This window comes from Oreochromis niloticus, linkage group LG5, assembly GCF_001858045.2.
Source record: "Oreochromis niloticus isolate F11D_XX linkage group LG5, O_niloticus_UMD_NMBU, whole genome shotgun sequence".
NCBI lineage: Eukaryota > Metazoa > Chordata > Actinopteri > Cichliformes > Cichlidae > Oreochromis > Oreochromis niloticus.
In genome coordinates, this window is record NC_031970.2 from 3,318,886 (window position 1) to 3,345,666 (window position 26,781).

Sequence of the window (26,781 nt, forward strand, 5' to 3'; positions counted from 1 at the left end):
TGTTGTTTTCAGTCACGCTGCATCAGTAATTAAAACCTTCAGCTTCAGTGTGGATGGCAGATAAAACACAGACTACAATCACTGTGAAATGTGGACGTCGGACCTTCCGAGTTGCACGTGAAGGCAGCACGTCAGGGCGGGTGGATTGAGGGTGCAGGAGTGGCTCACCCTCCAGCCCGCACGCGCTCAGCGTGTTTATAACGTGTGAAGCCTTCAGGTGACCCGACGCTGAACCGTCCGGTACCCGCTGCATCACCACCGGGATCTGCGGCGGCTCTGCGGAAGCGGAATAAAGTGAGACAGAGACAGATCCACGCACAGAGACGGCTCCACGCACACAGAGAGACTTCTGCTCGGTGAGTTTGTAAAAGTTTCATTCTGCGTGTGATGCGCTGCTGCTCTCTCTCAGGGGGAAACATGTTTTTAATTTTTAACTGTGTTTATAATTCTGATGTATCAGTGATGTTTCTGCTCCACAGAGGACACATGCATGTTGAGAGGAGACTCATCCTCCCGTGTCTCCGCTCAGGAGGTTTGTGGGAAGTTTCCAGCAGATTTTAAGCTGATGAAGATGTTTAATTTAATCTCATTCAGTCCTGGCAGGACTTACGATACCCATTTAGAAAGTAGAGTTATGCTTATATAAATATTTTCTGGTGATGTACGAGGAAGTCCAGAGACCTTGATGGGGAGGTTTCAGGCTGGGCTCTGTGGAGGAGTTGTGCTGGTCACTGAGGTGGCCTTCGTGCCCACAGAGGAAGAGTATTTTTGTCACTGGGGAAGTTTTTATGGCTTTGTTGGCATTTTGGTCTTCAAGGAACACTTTGTGGCATTTTGGTGGCAGCTGAGGAGGATCCAGGGAATTTTCATGGTCAGCGAGGACATCCTGTCTTGTGTCCTTGTTGGAGCTTTGGCCACTGAGGGTTGCAGAGTAGGAGTTACAGCCCGATCCATCATACAGGTTGGATGTGTCTTCTGGATGACTTTGCAAAGTGTAAAAATTGCAGACATTATGGACTCTTCACTTTATTTTTACTAAGAAAGAGAGAATTTGAAGCCCGAGGCAGTCCTTTGAGTTACTACAGACATGATTTTTTTTTTTCTTTTTAAAATGACTGAAAGTGGAAAAACTGAGACATGTTGTTGAAACCTGTTATTTCTGCTCAGCAGGCTGTTCTCCACCTGTTGGATGACTCATTACATTTGAATGAGCTTCTCTTTACACTTTAAAAAAACATCATTTAATGTCCATGAATTAACATGAGTGTGACACCCCTGAGTTAGAAGGTTTTAGGGGTAAACTAAAGGAGCCCACATGAGTTTTTTAATGGACATTCCCACTGTGTGTGTGTGTGTGGGGGGGGGGCGCTGAGCTGTGACCGGCCCTGTGAGCATGTTTTAGGCACCTGCAGCCGAGTCTGTTAGAGACAGAACCACAGAAGGATCTGAGGGTACAGTGGCTCCGTGTCTCTGCCGTGGGTAAACCTCCCCCCATTGTCCCGGCCTTTCCTGTTATGGACTTCACCCCCTCCTCTGCTGTACAGTCTGACCGTGGGGCTGCTGCTTCCTGTCCTCTGTGTGTGTTTGTTGTTTCCTGGCTGCTTTGTGTCATTGTGTCGCCTCTCAAACTGCAGCGCTGCTGCTGTGCAGATATCAGACACCTGTGTGCTCTGCGTGGGAGCTCGCTGAGACACATGACCTGTAGTGTTGCAACAGTTTAGTTTTCTGTTTTTTATATTCTGTCCTTAAACGATGTGATGCGCTGATTAGAGAAAATGATCTATTCACTTTTTTTTTTTTCTCTTCTTAAAATGCTCATCACTGTGACGTGTTGATTTTATTGTTTTTCTGCTTTGTTTGGTCTTCGGACTCTTTACTGTGGGAACTCGCAGGCGTCACTTTTTGTGTCTGGCTTCAAAACGTCATCAGCTCATTCTGAGTCATCTATTCATTTCCCATTTAAACCAATGGAGTCGGTTTCAAGGTGAATAATTCTCAAAGAAATAGATCCGAATAGACCAGAGGATCATTGGACCTTAAGCAAACATGCAGACTGACTACCCAGCAGAAGAGGACAACAGCTGCATGATAATCTGTTAATAAACTTATTTAAGAAGCTGAACATCATAAGTGTTTCCTCTGCAACAGGTAAGTCACCTGCAGACACCTGTATGAAACCCCCAAAGTCCTCAGTGATGATGGGACATAAGCGCTGACCTTTGTCCAAAGTTTTGTCAATCAGGGGAGAAAAAACTATTTGGACTCTCTCTAAAAAAAAAAAGCTGTTAGGGTTTCTTTTGTGGATCTCCACCAGTCTGAGGTGAATTTGATGGAAGCTGGTGGAGACGGATGCAGGGCTGAAGGAAGACGTGCACTGGCTTTGGTGGAGGCTTTGGTGTCCTTCTAGTTTCCAGTGTTTTAATGGATTTCCTTCACTCCTTTATATTTTAAAAGAGGCTAACATTGAGATTAGTTGGTGGATTAAACTGTGAGGACTCTTGGCTTCAGAAGGAAGAAATCTAAGTGGCCTAAAAATGAGCACAAATAACTTGTTTCTGCAAAATTAATTGGTTTAATTTAAAGGAAACTTGAGGAAGAGCCCATTAAATCTGCAGGTTGGCTGTATCTGTGAACCTCCTGAGTGGAGCCCATTGAAGCTACTTGACTCCCTCTCGGTCGGGAGAGGGTTTTACTCTGTTTGTATCAAGCTGGCTGCTGATTGAAGGGAGTGAAAACGAGGAAAAGCTCATGTCAGCGTGAGGCGTGGAGCCCGGTGGAAGTCGGAATGAGAGGAGGCGGTGGGGTGGAGGAGAACTGACAGCACGTTTTGGCCCTGAGATAGAGATCGGCGAGCACGCAGCGGGCTTTTTGCTCGTGTTCTTAAAAGCCGAGTCAAGCCGAGCGACACATCTCTCCATGAGTTGAATCAACAACGGCTCCTGATAAAAAGTCTTATCTGATGGCTGCCGGCCAAACAGCAGTGAAGTTCAAAGCTGGGCTGCAGCACTTAGGAAGAGACTCACTTTCACTCGTGATTGGAGTTTTTTGTTTTCGTCAGTCTGGAACATTTAAAATGAGCAGCAGTGAAACATCCAGAGACAAACAGGCAGACAGACGCACTGATCCCGGCGGGCACTCGAATTACAAAGCAAGATGCAATCCGTGCACGTTACAGCACAGCGTGGAGGGCAAAGGAGAAAATCACGGTATTAGTGGAACCTGCAGCTGCAGCTACCTCAGGTAGCACGCTGCCAATACGCGCGGAGACAAAGGCAGCCATTAATAATCCTTCCACAGGTTGACCTCCAGAAACCTGTTTAGAAATGAGAAAACCACACGAAGTATTTCATCCTGCATGGATGCTTCTTTCTGTTGCCTCTGTAACTTTTCCACGTCTGGGAATCACGTGAGCAGATCTTCATGCTTTCACAGTGTGACAGGATGCAGCGTACTGCGCTCTTGCTGTTGGACTGAAGGTGTAATCTGTCAAAGCATGCATGCTGCGCATTGCTTTCTGTGGTTGAAGCAGGCGTTACCGTCCTTTCTGTGTTTGATGCGCTTTGCAGCATCCCAGATGGGTTCCTGGAATGTGCTTCTCATTCTCCATGGATGTAAAGCTCTGATTTGATCCAGCTTATGCATCCGTCTGAACTGCAGGTCTGTTTTCCATTCTGCTCTTTGTGGCTTTGATACTGACTTCCTTCGTATGACCCGTGAGTGTGTCGGGCTGCTGGTCGGCAGGACGGCTGCTTCAGATTCCCCGAGGAAGAACTTATTTGGATCAGCGGTTTTTTTTCTTGTTCAGTGGAGATGCTGAAAATCAGTTTCTTATCCATCAGTCTGCTTGTGTGTGTGTGTGTGTGTGTGTGTGTGTGCTGTTGCACTGAGGATGCCTCGCTGCATTATATCCCTCCTGCGTCCCCTCATTACATGCAAAGTGTCACGGACTGCCGGGGCAGACCGTGTGGAGTGAGTAGAGGACCCAAGAGCAGACAGAGGCGAGGAGACGAAACTAGACTTAACAAAAAGCGAGCCTTTTATTGAGGGCCGAAAACTCACAGAAAAAGGCAACAAAGTAACTGAGGGAACACCTGAACAAAGACTAGGAAACTAGGACACTTACTGAGAAGTTAGACTATGACTAAACAATATACAAACGATGACTGACTATGGCTGGGAAACTGTGACAAGGGGTAGGGGAGATAACACAGACGACGCGACACCGACTGAATGAAACACAGAGACTAAATACACATAAGGGATGATCAGGGGAAGTGGCCACACATGGGAACACAGCTGACACACATGAACCTAACGACAGGACAGGAGAAGTGAAACTAAATACACTGACATTGAATACAGACTTTCAAAGTAAAACAGGAAACATGGAGACTAGACATGAACTAAACATAACCACGCAGACAAGACGCATGAACCAGGGAGACTGAGTACAGGGGGAGATGACATAGCAATCTAGAAATTAACTAGGTGAACTAAGCTAAGCACAAATGAACACAAAAGATACATAAAACTCGAACACTGGGTCGCTCGACCCAGGAACATGACACAAAGTGTCCTTTACTGTTGGTGCTCTGATCCATCGATGTGGTTTCACTTTCTAACAGAGCTTTAATGTGTTTTTCAGCCCTGAAAGTTTCATGTGGATCTCCTGAACTTCTAAAGTTCAGAGGACTCAAAAACGCTGGAACAAAATAAGTCGAGTTAAAGAGTTAAAGAGCGCCAAATTCAACTTTGAGGGCCTGAAAGGCAAAAATATTCATGGTAATATGGTTCATGTGGCTTCATTCAGCTAAATAGTAAATGTATTGTATGCAAAATAAATCGGTGCTCCCGAGGGAGGCAGGTGGGATTTTTTTCAGATGTGGAATAATCCACATGTATATTTGCTGTACTTGTAGCTACATAATGTTTAATGTTTTGGCTGCTGTATCACAGGAATTTGGAGGCTAAATAAAGTTTATCTTCTCCTAAATTGTCCAAGAACCTGAGGGACTAAGAGGGAGTTTCCATCCACATTTCTCAGCTCTCCTGATGGTTCTGTCTTATTTTTCCCTGCGATAATGTAAACGTGTCCTCTGAGGATGGAAAAAGTTTACGAGCCACGTAGCGAAAAGGCAACGTCGCTCATCTAGACTCGCCGCACGATGTCAGCTCCTCCATCAAAAGTGATGGAAAGTCTCCGTCTGCGGCCCGGCTCGGCCTCAAAGAACCAGACTCACTGGCCCTCGAGTCCTAACTCACTGTAACGGCCCACGTTAGTCTTCATCCCGGGGGGGGAGGTGATGAGATGTTTATGCATGGAGCAGGTCGAAGGTCAAATAAAAGCTTCGTGTAGATTTGTATTTTGTTATCGTACAAATGTGTTTGCAAATTAGAAAGTCTGTCTGGGCCAATCAAAGCGTGAGCGCACACATAATTCTTATAATTATGTATTATTATTTAATTAAACTAATTTAATGAATCATATTTACCTGAAGACTGACTTCAGCTTTAAGTAAACTCAATATTTCTGCAGTTTTGATTTCGATGTGTCAAAAGAAGCAAATTAAAGATTTTATCTTTGGCTCCAGGAAATCGAGAACCCGTCGCTGTTAATGTAGACGATAACTGGGGCAGATTACTAATTCAGGTCAAACTGTATTATTCCTGCACTGGATGTAAGTGGACATAAGTGATATTAATCTTCACAGTGATTAATCATAACGCAGACAGAGGCCAGCTCCTTATGTAACGTACACGCGTCATGTGGGAATATTATTTCTAATCAGACGGATGATAAAGCAACATGAAGTGTTACACCCGGATCCAGCTGCTCTCGCTCTGCTAATGAATGAAGTAAGCGACATGAAATTTTCTCTTTTATTTTACTTTATTGATATTAAAGAAACCCAAGCTTCCCACCACGTTTATTAGGCCTCCATGGAGCCACTGGCAGGAAGTCCTGTCTGCACTTTATGACTACATTTGATGCTGAGCTGTAGTTTGATTGTTCCCAAAGCAAGAGTGGGAATAATCCCATAAAGTTCCCTGATCAGGTTTTCATTCATTTGTACTAACGCACAGAGACCCCAGCAGCTCCTGAGGTTTGTGTCACAGGCGTCCTAACGAGGTGTTTCTGACTGGCTCGATTCTGCAGCAGCCTCCACATCGGTGCAGCACCGGCTGGATTCCTTTCTTTCTCTCGTAGTTCTGCTTAAAAGGTTTTCTGTATTTGACTTTCCATTTCTCTTCACCTTTATCAGTTTTCTTTCTTTTGTAATTTTCAGCCCCGCCCTCGTTAGTTTTACCCGTGTTGTCTCACCTCTGACCGGTTTTCCAGTCTTTCACCTTCCACACGCCCTAAACCAGCTGGTGTTCAGCACCAGTGAGTGAAAATCAAATTAAATGTGCAACACAAAGCTCCCACCGGCACACTAACTTTGTTCTCTGGCTCACTGATCATCCTCATTTAGACTTTGTGCTTCTCTATAATGGAGCCGTTAGCTGTCGTTAGCAGCACTGATGCACTGATGATGCGAACGACCAGACAAACTGAACCCGTCACACAAGGCGGCACATTTATGGCTTGAAGGCAATAAGATTTTTGGTTAACACTGAGATGGTGATTATTCCAGAAAACTACTCAGACTTGTAAAAATTGTGCATTTATTAAGCTTAAAAAGAAGAAATGAGTTTTCCAAAGGATGTGAAGTAAATAAACTAACCCTGCCTCAGCCTGGTGGGGAGAGGAACCAGGCTTTGATTTTAATTGTCTCATTTTAATAATCGTTGGAAGCCAAAATGATAAATTCAGTTAGGATTCAGCTCTGCTGGTGGGGAGCCTGAAAACCAGCTTAAATGTCCATAACCTGTTCATTCTCTGCCACTTGTCAGGGGACCACTTACCCCAGAAATTCCCCGTAGCGCCTCTTGTCGTGGGGCATTCCCAGCCACACGGCATGATTAATCTATCCAGCATGTTATGGATCTGCACTGGGGTCTGCTTTCAGCGGGACATGCCTGAAATACCTTTTGTCCAGGAGGCATCTTCTGCTGTGCTTTCCTGTGGTGAGGCAGCGCTGCTACTTTTCCCTCATTTAAACCCATTTTGGTTGGATGCAGTTAATAATAGGTCCACTTTGGGTCTGTGGTTTTGGAAATTGCTGAGAGCTGGAGTGAGTTTGGTTGTATATTAAACACACAGGTCACAAAGGCTGTTTTTATATAGCTTTGCTTGGTATAGCGTGGCTCTGTGAGTTCTCACCGCAGGGGTCCTGGTTTGATCCCACTCTCCGCTGTGTCACCCCTCCACTCACTCCCTTTTCTTCTCTGCTATTGTCTCTTGAAGACAAAGGTTAGACGCACAGAAGAAGGAAAAAAGACCGTCCATGCGCTCGTACATTTCTCTGCTGCTCGCTTAAAGCCCATTATCTGAAAGTTCTTACCAGCGTTTCCCTTCCATGTGCCCGAATCTGTGCAACCTTTTATTGAAACTCAGACTTTTTAAATGTCATTTTTTTTCTTCTAAACTGCTGTTTTTGCAGCTGAGAGCAAAAATCTGTCAGGTTGAAATAAACTGGTAATGTACCTTTTCACCCACTCTCTGCTGGGAACCACTTTAGCTCCACTGGGGAAATTTACAGTGTTTTGCTTAAGCAGTGTCTCAGTGAGGGGGGCCGTTCCCTCCTTTCCTCATTTTGGAAGCTTAAACTAAATCTGCACCATCACAGCAGGGGCTGAATGGGCGGAGAAGTCCCCACCCACCGCCGTGTGATTGTTGAATGAATGATGGCAGGTGAAGTTTTTTTTAGAGTTGCTCAGAGTTTCATCATCCCGCTGATGCCTGTTTAGGCTGATCCCCGGGTTAGCATGACAAAATAAAACATTCATGGCCACGATTAAAATGTCAAAAATCTTTGAAACCACTGCTAAACACACACACACACACACACACACACACACACACACACACACACACACACACACACACACACACACACACACACACACACACAAAATATGCAGACGTTGATGAAGAGCCCAGAAAAATATCCTCGTCTTCATCCGTGAAGGGTTTTGTATCATTAAACAAACCCCTTGCTCTTCCTCTGTTTCCTGCAGCCCACAGGATCCAGCTCTCTGGACTCTCTTGTTTTTAGAGACACAAACACACCTTTTTCTTTTTGTGAAGCTGAGAAATTCCCCACCTTTCAGTGCAGCAGTGCCGCAGAGGACACAAACCACACAGCACAGCTCTAAAGAATGAAGGAGAAATAAACAGCCAGAGTCCATTCATTAGTTCGTGTAAGATTTTATGTTGTTCTGTGAGCTCGACCCAGAACTCCCAGTCAGTCCCTCAGGTCAGGGCCGGGCTGCTGTGGTTAATGGAGTCACTGACTCGGCTGGGAAAGTTCTCAGCCCTGCAGAACATGCAGAGATGGTTCTTATACCCACCACTGTGCAGGCGGATTTACAGTACGCTGACCCAGAAACCACAGTCAGTTCAGCCTTTTATGTAATGTGTGCTGTTTACTGAGCTCCGGGGAGTCTGTGGAATGGCTGCCTCGAAGGGAATTTCAATTTCTCATTTCAGCTCCGTGCATTTATTCTTGGACTCTTCTAGAGTAACTTTGCATGATTCACAGTTTCAGATTTGCTCTTATTCATCTTTATTCTGCACTGGTGCAGGCATGAGCAGCATTAGCTCCGCCCCCTTTAAGTCACCTTTCCTCTTATTCGCTGCCATAAACAGAAGGTTAAAGCAGGGGTGGGTGGGGCTTCTGTGCTTGGACTGTCTGATCTCTATGACATCATATGGATCCAAGAATTTAAAAAACTCATAAGTGTCAAAGTTCGGCATACGTTTCGGGAAAAGTAAATCTCATGGCAAGCTGGAATTCTTTGCAATGACCAGCAGGGGGCGACTCTTCTGTTTGAGAAATGAAGCCTCTGGCACCTTAAGCTTAAATTCTGGTTCTACGCTGAATGCATGGAGATTGTTGTTCTGTAACACCTGATTTTCTCCCTTTGACTTGATCCGCTTCCTTCATATTCACTGGAAAAGTGGCAGCAGAAGAAGACGTAGTGTAGAACCAGGCGTAGGATGAAACTGATCAGTTATTTCAGGCTCCGTCAGTATGGCTGTAGTTGCTTTTCTGTGGAGGTGCACATGGTGCAAGTTATGGTGATGTATATATTCAGATATTTTAGTTTGGTTTTAGCTGTCACCACTGACTGAAGTTTTGCCAGATGAGATCGTCCGTCTGTTCAGTATAATAGAACTATAGACTCTAACTTGTCTCATGTGGTTTGTAAGATGACAAAAAACTGACGTGTCTTTCTAGAAATTGTTAAACTTTCAGCTTTTATTCTAAACACCAATATGGGGAAAAAATCTCTGCATCCGCCCATCAAATCAAAATTCTGTGAATAAATTAAAAAATGTTAAAGTGAAAAAAGTCAGATCACATTTTTCCAACATCACTTTCCCGTATATATCGCTCCAGTCCTCCCAGGTATCTCAGTATTATTGTTCAGGAAACGACTCTTTTTGCCTTTTGTTCGTGTGTGTGTGTGTGTGTGTGTGTGTGTGTGTGTGTGTGTGTGTGTGTGTGTGTGTGTGTGTGTGTGTGTGTGTGTCTTTCTTTTCTGGTGGTCCGTGCTGTCAGCGGGGACGTACGTGGGACTCTGAACATCTGAGTGTGAGCTCGTGAACGAGCTGCAGGCTTTGGACAATCGCTGCTTTGGAAGTGAGTGTGTTTTGCTGTGTGTGTGTCCATCCTGCAGGCGAGGTGCATTCACAGGCGGAGAATGGCTCTATTGTGGCTGCCGGTCGTTAGGATGCTCTGTGTGCATTTTGTTGTTTTTCCTTCCTCCTCTGTTGTTTCCTGAGTGTGTGAAGGAGACAAAAAGGGAGAAGATTTCTATTTAATCTGTAAAATATCGGCAGGGACGGCATTCACTCACTGCTTCTTTATCCACTCTATTGTTTTCTGATTAAACTGTCTAAGTTTCATTTTTTAAACTAATTTGGCACAAATGACACAAATGGACAAGAAATGGACAAGAGAAAGATGCAGGCTATCTTTCACCACACACCTCATAAAACTGCTGCTCAGTTTTTGTAGGGATTAAACAAAAACAAAACAAAACTGAATTAATCACCTGCGAAGATCACAGTTACCTTTGGACAATCCTGAATGGCTTTAAATGGATAAACACAGTGATGGACACCATCAGGTTCTTTACTGAGTCACTTACGGGAAATATTAGAAGTAGAGCTGTATAAATCATTGACTGTACATAAAAGATGGATATAGCCTCTGTTACATCATCCCTTGGTTTGTGAATCAATCCAAACTTTATTTATAAAGCACTTTTCATACAATAAAGAAGTCAAAGTCAAAGCGCTGAACAGATAAAAAGCAGAAAATAAACACAAACACACACATCCTGTTCATTACGCCCTCTCGTCACCCCAACCTACACATTTGACACCCAGTTTGTTTGCACTCTTGCCATCTCGCTGTTATGAAGGCAGATGTTACCTGTCTGTCACACAGTACGGCAGACTCCTCCATCTGGACCATAACTTCCAAAATGTCCATCCTGCTCTAGTCAACAGACCCAAATTAGCACCTGAGGCCATAAACTGATGAGGAAAGTGTTCACTGAGGTGACCGAGCACAACAGCTCATGTTTATTCCTCTTCTCTACAAACAGATTTGTTCTCATCCTCTGCTGGTTGTTTAAAAGGAATAACTACATACAGCAAATATCTGAAGCTTCTGCTCACAGCCTCTGCGAGCGAGCAGGCCTTCCCCAAAAAGCTCTGCTGTTCATTCACTTTGCACCTCTTAGTTTTTTGTTTTATTAAACTTTGCTGAAGCGCGATGATCTCTGCTGTGAGCATCAAAGGTGTCAGTAAATGTGTAAAACCACTTTGTTTTTAAAACATGAAATATCTGAATCCCCAACCTGCAAACCGAACACTAAACCAACACACACAGGAGAGGTAACGCCCCGAAGGAGAAGCAGATGCTTCTGTGCGTCTTCTTTATTGAGTCCTACCCCAGGGTAGGAAAAATGCTCTGCATTGTTTTGCAATGTGCAGCCCTCAGAAAACCCAGCAGGCTTTGATAAAAGGAATCTGACTCCAGAGGCTCGGAAAACTTGGAGCTGATGCCCATCCATTATTCCTGATCTCATGCCTGAAAACAAACACACGTCTTTTCCAAAATGTCAGACTGTTCCTCTGACAGCGAAGGAGAGAAACTGCAGCGTGGCCACATCTGCCCGTCTAAGAGGGATCATGTGTGTGTTCATTGTTCCCGTTTCTCTCCAGAATCTATTCAGAATAGATTTTTGTGCATAACTGTCATCCGACTGCATCCCGCTGTGTGAGTATTTGCTCATGAGAGGACTCGGTGTAGAATAATCTGCCTCTGAAAATGGTGCCTAAGTTTATTCCAGTTTGACTAACGTTGTCTAAAAGCTGCAGCAACCAAGGAAACTTTATACTTCTGAGGCTTTTCTCGAGTTTTACCTCCTCGTCAGCAGAGGTGAGAACATCAGAGGGTATTGAAAGTCTGTTTGACTGATTTGCGGTCAGTGTGAGACGTGTTCAATAATTCCAGCTTTGCCTTTTAGTGCCTGTAGGAAAAACATTTAATTAAGTCCAGGATTGTTCTTGGAGGATTTCCTGCAGCAGCAAAGCTCAACCACAGACAGTCTGAGTTTTCATTTTGGTATCATATTGTCATATTTAACATTGGTCCAAGCCAACATTGTATTAGATGGCAAAATGTAGCTTTTGGGAGCAGAAAGTAGGGCAGATATTCTTATAGGAAGCAAGTAAAGCTCTATTTTCATAGCATTTTTTTGCTCATAGGGAAAAGTTGTGTTAGAAAAGGATATTGAAAGTGTACACAGAGACTGAGTGACAGACGGACAGAGGACCACCCAGTCAGGCTTACATCAGTGTCTCAGCCTCAGAGGACATGTCAGCTGAGCAGCACTGCGTTTATATATCAGCTGCCTCAAGAGGAGCCACGACAGCCGGGTCACGGCTGAGGATGTGCTGCCTCAGACCAAAGGTCAGGACCCGGTGTGGGTCACTGACCTGGTTCTAATGGAGGCCCCTGCGTGACAGCAGTGGAAGAGATTAGCTTTGAGAAGTCATGTTCACCATGAGAATGAGCTGCAGCCCGGTCCCACGCAATTAATAACCCCGAAAAAGGAAAAGCAAGAGCTGGCCTGGTATTTTTAGACGAGACCAACAGACTCCTGCAGCTTACAGTTAGCACAGGAAGATGCTCACAGTATCCGTGGTAATGTTTGGTTCAGGTTACCATGGATACTGTGAGCATTTTTCCACAGTTAACGAAAAAATACCAAAATAAAGTCTGTGACACAGGTAGAGTCATCATCTGGTGATGGATGAGAGGAAGAGCTAACAGTGAAGCCACTAACGGCTGTAGCTAAACTGAAGCAGCTGCTTTTAGACCGTGTAACTGTACTTTCCATCCACCGTTTGCTCTTCTTGCTGGTCTTGAGTGCAGCTAGTCGTAGCTTACTGCTGGAGCCCTTTGCTATTTGCGCTAGTGTTTGGGTCACCCATCAGCGAGTGTCTCATCCTCCTTTGTTTGATTTCACTCGCCTTTTCCCCCTCAAACACGTTTGTTGTTTCCACCCTCAGCAGCACAGTTCTGTGCTTTGTTCGAGGTTGGTGAGGTCGCTCCCATTTCAGGGAGTCAATCACAGGATGACACACAGCTCTCGCTCTAAGACATACCTGGGCTTGTCTCGTCATTGTGTGTACTAGGGAATGGTGTTTCTGCAGCAGTGATATAACGACGTGACATTTTCATATCACGTGCACAGGTCTAGAAACAAGTCGCCACGTTCAATTGGATGCTTAATTTCAGGAAATCTGCAGATAAGCGCGTAGTATGCAAGTGGTACCTACTAATAGAAGTGAGCCAGCACGCTCAGGTAACAGTTTAGTGACGTCACATATTGTAATTCCTCCACATTAGTATTATTATTATTATTAGGCTGGACTACTGCAATTCATTATTATCAGGATGTCCTAAAAACTCCCTGAAAAGCCTTCATTTAATCCAAAATGCTGCAGCAAGAGTCCTGACAGGGACTAGAAAGAGAGAGCAGATTTCACCTGTTTTGGCTTCCCTTCATTGGCTTCCTGTTAAATCCAGAATTCAAAATCCTGCTCCTCACATACAAGGTCTTAAATAATCAGGCTCCATCTTATCTTAATGACCTTGTAGTACCATATCACCCTATTAGAGCACTTCGCTCTCACACTGCAGGCCTACTTGTTGTTCCTAGAGTATTTAAAAGTAGAATGGGAGGCAGAGCCTTCAGTTTTCAGGCCCCTCTTCTGTGGAACCAGCTTCCAGTTTGGATTCACGAGACAGACACTATCTCTACTTTCAAGATTAGGCTTCAAACTTTCCTTTTTGCTAAAGCATATAGTTAGGGCTGGACCAGGTGACCCTGAATCCTCCCTTAGTCACGCTGCAATAGGTGTAGGCTGCTGGGGGTTTCCCATGATGCACTGGGTGTTTCTTCTTCACTCACTGTGTGTTAATAGACCTCTCTGAACTGAATCATACTTGTTATTAATCTCTGTCTCTCTTCCACAGCATGTCTTTATCCTGTCTTCCTTCTCTCACCCCAACCGGTCGCAGCAGATGGCCCCGCCCCTCCCTGAGCCTGGTTCTGCCGGAGGTTTCTTCCTGTTAAAAGGGAGTTTTTCCTTCCCACTGTCGCCAAAGTGCTTGCTCATAGGGGGGTCATATGATTGTTGGGTTTTTCTCCATGTATTATTGTAGGGTCTACCTTACAATATAAAGCGCCTTGAAGCGACTGTTGTTGTGATTTGACGCTGTATAAATAAAATTAAATTGAGTTATAGTCCTCCTAGTGGCACAACAAAGTACTACAGCAGATATGCTTTTTTTCATAGCTATCATTTGAATATTTATAATCGCTCTTTAATGGGTTTATCCAGTATAGCGGATGTTTGAACTTGTGGTGAAAGCCTGAGAAACACAAAGTCAGCTGCATCTATCAAATTCTTTCTACACCGTGCTAAACTGTGCAGTTTCACATGCGACTGTAAACTTTAGTTTCCCATATTTTAGAAGCTTATCAATCCCGACATCGATGTGTTTGAGTGTGGACGTGAGTTAACTGGCATTTATTACTGGACCCTCGGAGCCAGACTTGTCAGGAATTGTTTGTTTTAAATGTTCTTAAAGCTCCTTTTTTGGGTCCCAGAATGTGAAGATGATCACAGGTGGGAAATATAAAAGTCAGTCTGATTTAGTTCGCTCACTGACTTTAACGTCATAATGAGGTAACAAAGCACCCATCGAGCCGAGAAATATTAGCAAATGAGTGAGATAAGGCACTTTTGTTCCAAGCGTGATAAAGGCTCAGGATGAATGTGTCCTCAGCTGCACTCTTTTTATTATGATGTGACCTATCAGTATTTAGAAAAGAGGCTCAGTGCTGCCAAATTAAACACACTGATAACCGTTTAGCGCTATTTATCATTTTCATGGATTCATTTACTTTTTTACTTTTTGTTATCTCTTGCTTTGCTGTTTCTGAAGAATTTCATCACTTTGTTGATGATTGATTCATTATTTTTTTCTGTATTTCTTTTAAATTTCTTGGACGTGCTCTTTTTGTTAAGTCCTCAGAGGCTTTTTTTTTAATACATAGGAGGGGCAGCCTTTTTTTTGTGATAAACATAAACAGATATATTAGATGCAGTTTTATTCAACTTTCTTTTGTTTTTTCACTGTAAACACTACAGCACCAGGTTTCCAACTGGAAGCTGCTTTGGAAAAGAGCAGTTTTCAGGAGGGAAAACTGCTGCTGAAGGCCTGAAGTGGACCACAAAGGCTTGTTTTATGATTTCAAGTCACTGCTGACGTCGTTTAAAGTCATCTGGACGTGCTGCTTTTTAAAAACTTTGGCAGGAAAAATCGATTACGTGTGTCAAAAGCATGCAATCACAATGATCGCTCCAATATTAATATTGATATGGGAATCATTCGGAGCATCAAAAATTAAACTTGTAAAGATTCCTCTGCAGACAACGATGCAGCTGTCCGCTTATTTTTACCATCACTCTCTCTTCTGTCTTTATTAGCTTCTTGTATTGGACAGTGAACAAAAGACTGACGCACACAGACACACATCTGCAGACCATCTGGTTGTGTGTCTAAGCTGGCACACAGACAACCTCCCCTTCCCTACAGCAGCACTATCGGACTCTATTGTATTATTGTGTTTGTCCAGTCGGCTAATTAATAACCGCTTATCAGGATCGAGACAACAATAAAGTATTTCTGCCAATCCGAGCGCTTCCTTCCCATCTGAGCAATCCTGGGAGCTGGCGCCAAGTGACCACGACACAACACACACACACACACACACACACACACACACACACACACACACTGTTTTCATATCTTTGTGGGGACATCTCATTGACATAATGCTTTCCCTAGCCCCTCCCCCTAACCCCGACCATGAAAAATTAATGCCTAACCTTGACCTTTACCTTAAACCCAACCATAACCCAACTGTAACCCTGACACTAAAACCACAATTTGAGTCTCAAAAATGCCTTCAAACTCGTGGGGACCAGGATTTACACTGTACCCGCAGATATATTTATATATTTTGTTTCTGTATATAACTTGTGCATATCCTTTATGTAGGTACTTATGCTATTGTGAATTACATGCATTCCCTGTGTAGGTACCTCTTAAACTTATGTTATCTTTATTTATCTTATTCTCTTATCCAAAGAATGTGAATGTCAAAATCTACAAGCTGCCAATGGAAAGATGCCAATCTGTGTTTCATTGTTCTGGTAACAGTGACTCTGTCTGTCTGTCTAGTCCCCATAAGGGCTGTTGGTCCCCACAAGCATAGTAAATTCCAATTTTTGGTCCCCACAATGACATGTAAACATGAACACCCACAAACACACACTCTCAGAGGCCCGGAGAGTAAGAAACCTCATGATATTACACTTCTTTGGATGGGTCAGACTTTTATTTGGGCATGTGAAGTAAAATTATTACAAAATCTGATTTTTTTTATGACTTTATTCTTTTGTACTTTGTAGCCCGAGAAATCGCGTTGTTTCCTCAGTCTTAAGCACTGATGAATAAAGTGTGGACAAATTCTTGCAGACTTGCTGAGATACAGATATATCAGGACTTTGTAGCTATTAGTCATTTAGACATTAATATCCAACTTTAGCCCACTGAGCTTCGATAAAAATGAGCCTGAGCTCAGCAAAATGTTATTTTCATGGTTATTTCACAGTGTATTTGTTTGTGTACATAACTTTGTAAGTACCTTGTTTCAGTGAGAGTTACTCTGTAGACAACATGTTTATTTTTTTTATTATAATACAAAGTGTAAAAATGAAAAAGACTCATCCCAATATTTCTAGCGTGAGCGGTGTAATGAGTCACTTCACACCCACTGTTATCTTTTTCCCTTTGAAGGTGGAAAATATTAAATTCATGTCGACAGCTCAGTTCACACGAGACCAGACGGGGAGGGAAATAAGGGATCATTCATTTCCAGAGACATGTCTCCGATCATGCGTGTCTTTTTAGCAAGATTACACAAAGACTTCCAATGTACGCTTCCAACTCGGTCTCGTGCCAGTTTGTGAAACGGTGCTGGGCGCTAATCTGTTCACTCCTCCACCTCGGCTCCACCTCGGCTGGGAGAATAAGTCTTTCTCAAACAGAAATGAATACCAGGAAAGAATAGGGTGAAACCAAATTAGCTCTCCTGCCTCATTATCAGACTATGGCGCCAAAAACGTTGAGCACAGATTATTTTATTTGCCTTCAGATCATCCTTAGTTACCTCATACTGTTTCTGACTGTGTCTTTCCTTCACTGCAGCCACTTCAGGAAACTGTCTGCTCTTCATTTCCAGCTGTGGTACAGATGTGTCGAGTTTTGGCCCAATGCAATGCTTACAATCCTTCCACTGAAATGGAAAATGCTCCATGATGTTCATTTCTGGCCTTGTTATGTATGACGGGGTTGCCGTGCCGTTTTTAAAAGCAAAATTGGCATATGCAGAACACACGTACATGTTTAGACTCATCCTCTCACGTGCTGCTTACATTACAGCTTCCAAATGGAGACCAGTGTCGTGGTCATGTCCTTGATTGTCCTGCACACATTGTACAGTACAGTCAGCTGCCCACCAGGCTTTTCTTTGTGTACATAAGTCCGTACATAGACACACAAAAGAAACTCTTTGTTTATCCAAATCCTCAGGGGAAATGGTTATTTGACTTACAGCAGCACAATGTAGCTGACATAAAAGACTTTATTTTAGAGGCCATTGTTTCCTGCTGCTGACTGCTGGACAGAAAGCTGAAGGATGTGTGCGTGGTTACTAGAAATGCATTATTACTGCTCATGGGCAACACAAATCGATTTCAGACTGCAGGAACTTTTTCATAACTCTGTTTGTTCAAACTGTGACAGGAACGTTCTTAGAAACACAATTTGTGTGGTCTTAAAAAAACATAATCAAGCTGAAGTGCAAAATGTGTAAGGAAGGTGTGCATTGTTGGTGGAAGCTGCCCACAGGCACAGTGACACTAACGTTTTGCAGTTTCACACTTGCGTTGTGAAGCATTACAAACTGATAAAAGGTTCATGCAATATTTCTGTTAAATCTTCAAATTTAAAACTGAAAGTCTACACTTTAGTTTTTGTTTTCTCTGAGTCATTGTGGTGTTTAAGCGCACACCTCAGCTCCACAGTTTGCTTTCAGTGGCCATTTTTACACCACAGGGTTGAGTGCGAACATGTCACCTAGGCTTAGCAGACTGTGTTGACAAAGTATATGGTTGCAACTTGCAGACCTGCTACTTGGTGCTAAGTAACAGACTAATGAAATGCTAAAGTGTCAGTCACTAACGCTGGAGCCCAGACTTTGACAGGCCGTACCACACAGCAGGGCATATAATTTGTCAGATAATTGCTTTAAAATGCTCCACAAATGCAGTCGAGAGGTCCAGTTCAGGGACTCCAGTTAGCTGAGGTGAAGCCTTGCAAAGATCAGCTGGGAGTCTCTTTTCAAGCATTTCACGAACCAAGTTACAGAGAAGTGAAGTTGCAAAAAGTTAATACTAATACTTATGGATACGTATGGATACAGTACCTGTGTTAGTCTTGTTTTCTTCTCTGACACACATGTGAACATCGTCCCCTAATGACACCTAGATGAAGGCAAATCCACGTCTCCCTCACAGGAGCTGGTATTTTACAGTGTTAGACTAAAATAACCTTTAATGGGATCTCTGCATTTTCTGGCTCTCTCACATACATACAAGATCACCTCAGGGTGTGTTGCAACCAAGACATGTTGTCTGGAAGTGCTTTAGTTAACGCAGGGGAAGAATCTCATAATGAAAGCTCCTCTGTTTCATTCTCTGCTTTGAAAACTGGAAAAAGTAAATAGTTTTAAGCCCAAATTACTGTTTGAAGGTTCTTTTTTTCTCTGTGAAGAAGAGGAGGTATTGCTTAGAGAAACAGAGCTGCTCATGTCAAGTTCAGTTCATGTTTATTTATATAGCGCCAAATCATCACAACAGCTAACTCGAGGCTCTTCAGACTGTAAGTAAAGAGCCTCCAGTAGTCAGGAGAAAACCAGCAATCAAACCAGTCAAACAACGCTTTGAGCCAGCACTTGGTGAAAGTGGGACGAATCACAATCAGAATACTTTATTAATCCACAAGGAAATTATGTAAAAACTTCCTTTTAACTGGAAGAAACATCTGGCTGAACCAGGCACAGGACGATGAGCAAAAGCATTTGTTTCATGGTCAGATTAGGACAGGATGGTTCCATCTTTACGATTGCGACCTGATCTGCGCTGCCTTTCACCAGCTTCTTTTCTACTTCAGTTGGATTAGCAGTTAAGGAATTAAACTAAGATTGAAATGAATTTTTCAGCACTTTGAGGGTCCCGAAAAGCGCTATATAAATGCAATCCATTATTATTATTATCATCATTATTATTATCATTATTATTATTATTATTATTAATAATTGAAATTGACACAAAATCAAAGAAATTCTGTGTAGATGTGCCAGACGGTTCTGGTCCAGCTGGACGCTGTTTTTTTATCCTTTGTTGCACGTTTGTGTTGAATCTCGTTAAGTCACTTTCAGATGACCTGATTTATCACATAGTGACTGAGATGATTGTGAATTTGATTTTTGCCATAATCGAGCAGCGAGTATACTGAGACGTATAATCTCTGTACTGTGTTCTATACTGAAAAGTTAGATGGATTCAGAAAATCTGTTGGGATCGATCCACTGATCCAATGACCTCAGTCACACAGGCCTAGAGACCTGCCGGTAACTATTTGGCAACCTCCAGTTGCCAGGTAGAAATATGTGTTCTGGTTATGAGTAGTTGCTGGAGTTTGCTGCCACCAGTTACTGTGAAATTGATTGCTAACGCCATTCAGGCTGACCAAGCTGCTTCCAGAGACCAAACTCTGAGCTTTCCACTGGTTTATAAAGTTTCACTGTTGGCCAAATATATGTTTAGGATGGTGGACATTTCATTAACATGAACTTTGTGGATAAAGTTCTTCATAGCAGGAATTATTCAGGGTCAGCAGCAGTGAAGGCAGAGCTATTGATCCACCAGCTGATCAATATTATAGTTAGGTTAGGTTTGGTTTGTGACCCAGAAAGTGAGACTACACAGATCCAAGCGGCCAATGAGGCAGAATATTTTCCCAGCAGTCTGTAACGCCACATCTTTAACCTGCAGACATTATAAAATCGCTCGGGTGACGATAAGAATCAAAGCTTCTCAAACTTTTGCACAACAACAGTGTGTGAGGGAGTTTGATTAGAGACAGCGGGATTGAGTTCCTCGGTCATCAACGAGCTATTAGTTCATTCTTTTCTACCAGGAAGTCAGAAGGACCTGCAGTAATTACAGTCCCCTCCACTTACTGGAGATGTTTGTGCACATTATATTCAGTGCTGTTGGTGTTTTATCAAGAGTTTGAAAGAATGTGGGTTATGCTGTTGAACGAATCTTAACTGAATTTAATTACTGCCGTGAGGAAATGGAGGAACTGTTCGCCATTAGTTTGATTTAACGTTATATTTCTAACATCACAGGGGCACAGAAACTCCTCTCACTCCACATCAGTGTTAAACTGGGCCATAAATGTTTCCATAAGTTACTGACAAATTGTGTTTGGTCTTTTGCGTCACTTTAACGTGCACTGAAATACCACTGCGCCCATTTTTAATCAAAGCTCTTTGAATTGTAACACGCTGCCGAGTTTCTGCCTCTAATACAGAAAAGGTTAAACTACTTTCTTCAAACTACTGATTCAAAGAGAGAAAATAAATGCTTTGTTATTTTATGTTAATTGCTAAATGGCTCTGTTGGACTTGTAGTTTATGCTGTGAAACTGAAGTGTACACAGTGCTGTGCCACATTAAACCAGAAGACTGTAAAGCTGATTCAGCTGTTCCAGATGATCCAAAAATGAAAGGGCTGTGACATCTGGAGCCTGCTGACTATAAGGGATACACTCATATAATAGATGTTTAAAGCAGTGGCCACAGTGACATCATCCATTGTTTTGCAGACTTGTTTCCAAAGCTTCTAATTGAAGGTTTTAGCCGTCGCCATCCAAGCTTTTTTTAAATGATGGAACTGAGCGAGGGCAATCGTACCAGGCTTCTTTGTCCCTCTGCACATTACTGGAACTGTAACGCATCAAATAAACATTATTTTGTGTTTAATAAGGCTTGAAACTAGAAAGTGTTTACTGAGGTCACAGATCAGTACCCAGAAGCTATGTCCCCCCTTTTTATAAGCAATCTGTGGTTTAAACCCCGGGACCGTGTGTTAGCAGAGAGACTTCATCAAAGGGGGATCAGAGTCAGCCAAATTAAAATAAGTTAAACCTGGTCCAAACACAGTGATCCTGAACACGCCCAAACACAGATTAAACAGAAACCGTGCACCCACTTTAATACTTTTCTTGGGAAAACAAAGGATGGCGTAGCTGTTTGGGTTGAGCTCGTTTTCTTCCCTTCTGCCTCTTCCATAAAAATCAAAGAAACCACCTCCGAGTTGTCCTTCATATTTGTTGACAGTTTGTATGTGAGACGTTAAACAGCTGATGTTTGCACGATTTACCTCATCCTTTTACTCTAAACACGCTGACTAAAGACTCATTTCAGTCTGTTTAGATCTGTTAGGGATTTAAAAGCCTGACGCACAAACTTAAGACCCGCGGCAATAAAACGAGATCCGGCCTGATTAGCCCCAACACATCCCACATAATTACACCACACCCCCACCCATTTGTACAGCGACACACATCTCATGTCTCCGGATGCTCAATCAGCTCCCCGGCTTTGATCTGAGCACGACTGATGACTCCTCTTGTATCTCTATTGTTACAGAGGGAATAAAAGTCGTCCTCAAGCTCGACTGTGACGCGCTGCAGCTCTGGAGTTTGTTTCAGGCCGAGTTCACAACCTTCACTGACATGTTAGAAACAACCGAGCTAAGCCAGCAAACATTTATTATGAGGCCGCGATGGTTCTAAAGAAGCCAATAATCAGAGGAGACTGCTTTATTTGGCTCAGTCACTTTCATTTATAAATCCAGTTTCTTATAAACTTCACAGACCAAACTCCCAAGGCTTTTATTGGTAGTTCTGCTTGTCTTTAATTTACTCATTCAAGTCTATCTCACTTTCATATTCCTGTGTGTTATCCGTCTCTCACTTGGTGTTGCATAAATAAGGTTTTACTTGATGTAAAATAACCATAATCTTAGGTAACCTCACTCTGAAACTAGTTTCCATCCTAAAAATAACTGTTAGGAGATTTTATTAAACTGTGTGTGTGTGTGTGTGTGTGTGTGTGTGTGTGTGTGTGTGTGTGTGTGTGTGTGTGTGTGTGTGTGTGAGTGTGTTTCCCTATCTTTGTGGGGACCAGCAACCCTTATGGGGACAAAATCCTGGTCCCCACATGTTTGAATGCATTTTGAGTTTTAAAATGTGGTTTTAGTGACAGGGTTACAATTGGGTTATGGGTTATGGTTAAGGTTAGGGTAATGGTTAGGCATTCATTTTTCATGGTTAGGGTAAGGGGCTAGGGAAAGCATTATGTCAATTAGATGTCCCCACAAGGATATGAATACCTGATGTGTGTGTGGATGCTATCTGTGTGTGTGTGTGCAGAAACATCTCCTGTCCTTTACAACTTGAACTTGTGCTTTAAAAAAATACCTTTTCTGTTTCCCAGAGAAACTTTATTTGCTTCCTGCTTCTCGAATCAAAGGACACAATCAGACCCGACTGGAGAAGTTTAATGTCAGGCACTAAAAGATACAAAGGGTGCCGAGTTTGTGACACTTTCCCACTTCAGCGCTGTAAAAAACAGTGTGGCTTTTTAAAACTTTATTGCAGCTGTTAGAAGAACATTTCCATCAGTAACTGCTTTCTCTTAAACATCATCGCACTTCAGAGCTCCAGAGTCCAGCTAATTTCAGCTCCATTGTTTCCTCCCATTATTCAAATAATAAAGGCCTGCTGTGTGTTTGAGTTCCTGCAGAGTGTGTGTGTGTGTGTGTGTGTGTGTGTGTGTGTACATACTCATTGTTAAAGACCGAGTGTCCCAGGAGGAGTTTGCTTTGGATTGAGCTGCATTTACTGTTCCTGCACGCTGAGCTGCTGTTTGAGAGTTTACAGTAAACGGCCTCCTTATTGTGAGGACAGCTCAGAAAATGTTTCCGCTAATAGGAAACAGAAAGCGTGGAGAAAACACAAATCTCTAATAAATAAACAATAAACAGGAAGGTTACAGAATGTTTGTGCTGGAAATCTTTTTCAGATGATTTTTGATGTATTTTTAGCTGTTAGTGGACCGTGGGGCTCTAAATACACAAACATTAGAAATCAGTAAACTAGAACTCTGCTGATGTGTTACCCATAGTTATATAGTTATTGGTATGTTGTCACATTAGCTCAGGGAGACAAGCTTGGTTTCTAAAGCTCAGGAAAGGTTGGCGTCTAAAATCAAAAATCATTAAAACAGTCAAAAACTTTTGTTTTGTAGAAACTGAAAATTTAAGATAAAATAATGATGTTAAACATATTCATAGTTCTTCCAGTGGTTATAAACAGGTCCAGCTGTTTCTTTTAACTCTATCACGGCGGCTTCAGTACTTTTAGAAATCCTCTGCCTCCACCGAGGGCTCATGTTGGACCATGATGGCACTGAAGCACACAGCACACAGTGACTGCCAGTTTTGGAAAAGCTGTCGTCATTTTTGATAAATCGCTTTAGCCTAATCTTTGTAGACAAAGGGCTAAAGCTAAAGTGTGTGAAACATATGGCTCCGGGTCCAGAAGTGACCTGTCAGAGTCCAGTGCGGCCCACATGTTGGCTTTTGGAAAATGTGGAAATGAAAGTGTAAATTTTGGTCTGTTAACTGTAATTTTGTCACTTTTATAACCTTCTTGCTTATAAAGACAAAATCAGTGCACTGGCATAGTTCATAAATGTGTACATAAATGTTTTTTTTTTTTAAATGTATGTCTTGAAATGTAAACCCAACAAGTCGCGCTGATGGGTTTCTTGGGCTACGTTCACACTGCAGGTCTTAATGCTCAATTCCGATTTTTTGATCAAATCCGTTTTTTTTGTCTGCTTGTTCACACTACAAATAAAATGCGACAGCAAACGCGCTCTAGTGTGAACGCTCAAAGCGGCCCGCATGCGCAAAAGAAGATGTCACACACAACGCGCTCTGTTTAGACCCAGAGCAAACAGTATTGTTTGACTGATGGCCCTTAATATAAAGACTTCGAACTTTACGTTTCCCAATTTTTGCTTTAAGTTATTTTGTTATTTACATAATAATGTAAATAACCTAATAATGATCCTTATTGCTGTTTTAGAGGAGCGGTGCTTCAAAGGATAATCTGCAGATTTCTGTCAGAATCTGCAGATTATACAATACAAATAAAATGTTCACGTTGTCTTCCCAACAGTTTCACTGGATGGCCAGGAAGCGTTCGCGATGTCTTCTCCGGCGCTGATAATTGGCGTCTGTCTCGTGTCAGTGACGTAAAAGACGGATTTAATGCGACATGACCGTTCACACAGCAGTCGCTTTCTAAAACATAAAGCGCTTTGAGGCGACTTTTGTTGTGATTTGGCGCTATATAAATAAAATTGAATTGAATTGAATTAAAACATCGGATATGTATCGGATTCAGTACCACATACGAAAGTGACCCAGATCGGATTTGAAAATATCGGATTTGTGCCGTTCACACTGTCATACCATGATCGGATATGGGTCGCATAGGGTCAAAAAAATCGGATTTGATGCGCTTTCGCCTGCAGTGTGAACATAGCCTTGGATTTACTTCGTTATAATGTATAAAAACTGCGCCGTATTGTTGAAGTTGCCTTTTTCTTTTATCATCTGAGCGATTAAATATGTCTTTAAACTTCTTCTCACTGAAAGAGAAACAATATGAAGGCGTTTGTTTAATAGGCACTATATTTAGTGAGCTGGCTCACTTAAAGTCAAATTAGGCCAAATGAGTCCCAAGAAGTAATAAAGCGCTTTGGCAGTCCTGGTCAAAATGAACTTTTCAGCTCCTTTAAAACTCTTAAACTTTTGGTGGAAACACATGAGAGAACATCCATGATGGAACCTCTGGGGCTGAAATATGAAGCAGCTGCCAAAACTGCAATTTCTCTAATGGCTGCTTGAGACTGGCTCCAAGAGTGAGTGAGTCCCCACAGACTGCCATGTTGGAAGATCCCACTTTGCAGCCTGCAGAGAAAATGTTTTTCCTTTTTATAGCTAATTTGGTCGTTTTGTAACAACCGTACACAGACTTGGATATTTTGTAACTCGTGCATTTGCAGTCTTGGTGGCGTGGGCTCTTTGAGTGACAGCTGGTCCTGTGTTTGTGGAGCTTGTGCCTTCTGGAGGATTTATTCTTTGCACTAATCTGTAGAGTAAAGGTTTGTACTTTACTTTTGGTAAATAAAATGATCTGTGTGAATGTTATTTATGACTGGTCCTTGGGTGTCTGTATCGCTGCAGTCTGTGAACGTCTGGTAACCTGATATCTCTGCTTTTCATCGATTCATCCTCAACAAAAAATCAAAGCGGCTCAATGCTGAACTCGAGGTTTCAGATTTAAACTTTATGTTTATAAAATCAATTTCATTTCATTTTTCCTGTTTATGTTCCCGGGAATATAAGCGGAGTGTCCTTTCCTTATTACTCCATGTTTCCTATGAGTGAAATATGAGTATAAATATTTAATATAGACCTGGTGTTAATTGACCTTTGGTGTGTGATGTAGGGTGTGTGTGTCACTGTTTGTCCAGCTGTGTGTGTGTGTAAGTAGTAAAAGCCAGAGCAACTGTAGATATGGAGGCAGTGGGAGGAGGTTATCTCTGCTCCCCTGATACTTTATCAACACAGCAGAGATTCAAACCACAGATACACACCGTGGACGCACACGGGTCACACACACTGCATGGCAGCCCGGCTGGGAATGTCTCTGCTCCGTCTCTGCAGCGTTTCTCTGCACGTCTCAGCCTCTTTGGCAGCTAAACAACCTGCATTTGAAGGTTTTATGTGACTCCAGAAACTGAGCCTAGATGTGCCGGCTGGTATTCGGCCTGTTGGCCCGTCGTCCTCTGTCACCCACCAGTGGAATGATTGAGATTCTTTCCTGACCACAGTCACGTACAAATGGCCTGTTTTCTTTTTCCAGACATGCTGGGTATTTATTAACTCTTCATTTGTAAAATGATCCCAAACCTTTCTGTGTGATGTAATATTTTTCTGGTTAGTGTGGCTTAAAAATGCTAAAACACTGAATAACTGAGCTCAGTCTACTCGCATTAACTCAGTTCAAATGAAGTGTGATTTAACAAGACGAAAATTAGTTACTTCAGTGGCTTCAGTTTCATCAGGAAGCATCAGGAATAACGGATATGCCCGACAGTCCGCTCGCTGTGAAGGAAACGTGTTGCTTAGATTTTGGCTTCAGGACATTTTCCAGCAACTTTGCCAACACGGCAAAAAGACGTGAGATCGCAAACACAGGTAAGCCACAATCAGTTTCCTTTATGGGGAATCTGGCCTCACGTTTAAAGCAGAGGAGACGGGGGAACGCCGAGTCGAGCCTCTGCTCCTACAAAAGGAGCCAGCAGAGGCGGTGTGATCAGGAGGCATCCGGGCAGTTTGCAGACTTTCCACCGAAGGATTTGTGGGCATATTTAGGAGACCTCTGAGCAGAACCGGGGGGGGGATCCCGGGGAGATTACTTGTATCTGCACTTTGAATTCTTCTGGATCTGGAAATCATTGGTGGGAAGCAGGGAGTTTGAATACCTTTCTTAACCTGCTGCCACTACAGTCCTTCGGTGCATGCATGTTATTACATTAAACTTAAAAAGCTGGCATTCTAACTTTTCTTATTTGTAGTCACACTTTAAATAGAAATATTGCAAATTTCAGATGTTTGCAGTGTTGCTGTGACTGCATTCATTCAGACTATGTTTGATGCTGGATGAAGTTCCTTCATCAAAATTAAAGAAGCCATTCTTTGCTCCTCACGGGGTGAATACCTCCGTTTTTAGCAAACCTCTC

At 42.7% G+C, this 26,781-nt stretch overlaps 1 protein-coding gene across 2 annotated transcripts in view; it reads left to right on the forward strand.

Moving 5' to 3' along the window:
- Positions 1 to 100: 100 nt before the first annotated feature.
- The window catches only part of si:dkey-49n23.1 (semaphorin-3D), a 110,415-nt gene continuing 83,734 nt past the window's right edge, over positions 101 to 26,781 (forward strand). Inside the window, exons 1-2 of one of the 2 annotated variants that reach the window (XM_019356793.2) lie at positions 101 to 356; positions 480 to 532. The gene's annotated coding sequence lies outside the window, so the exon portion shown is untranslated. The remainder of the gene's footprint in view (positions 357 to 479; positions 533 to 26,781) is intronic. The other variant, XM_019356792.2, reaches the window with a different exon arrangement.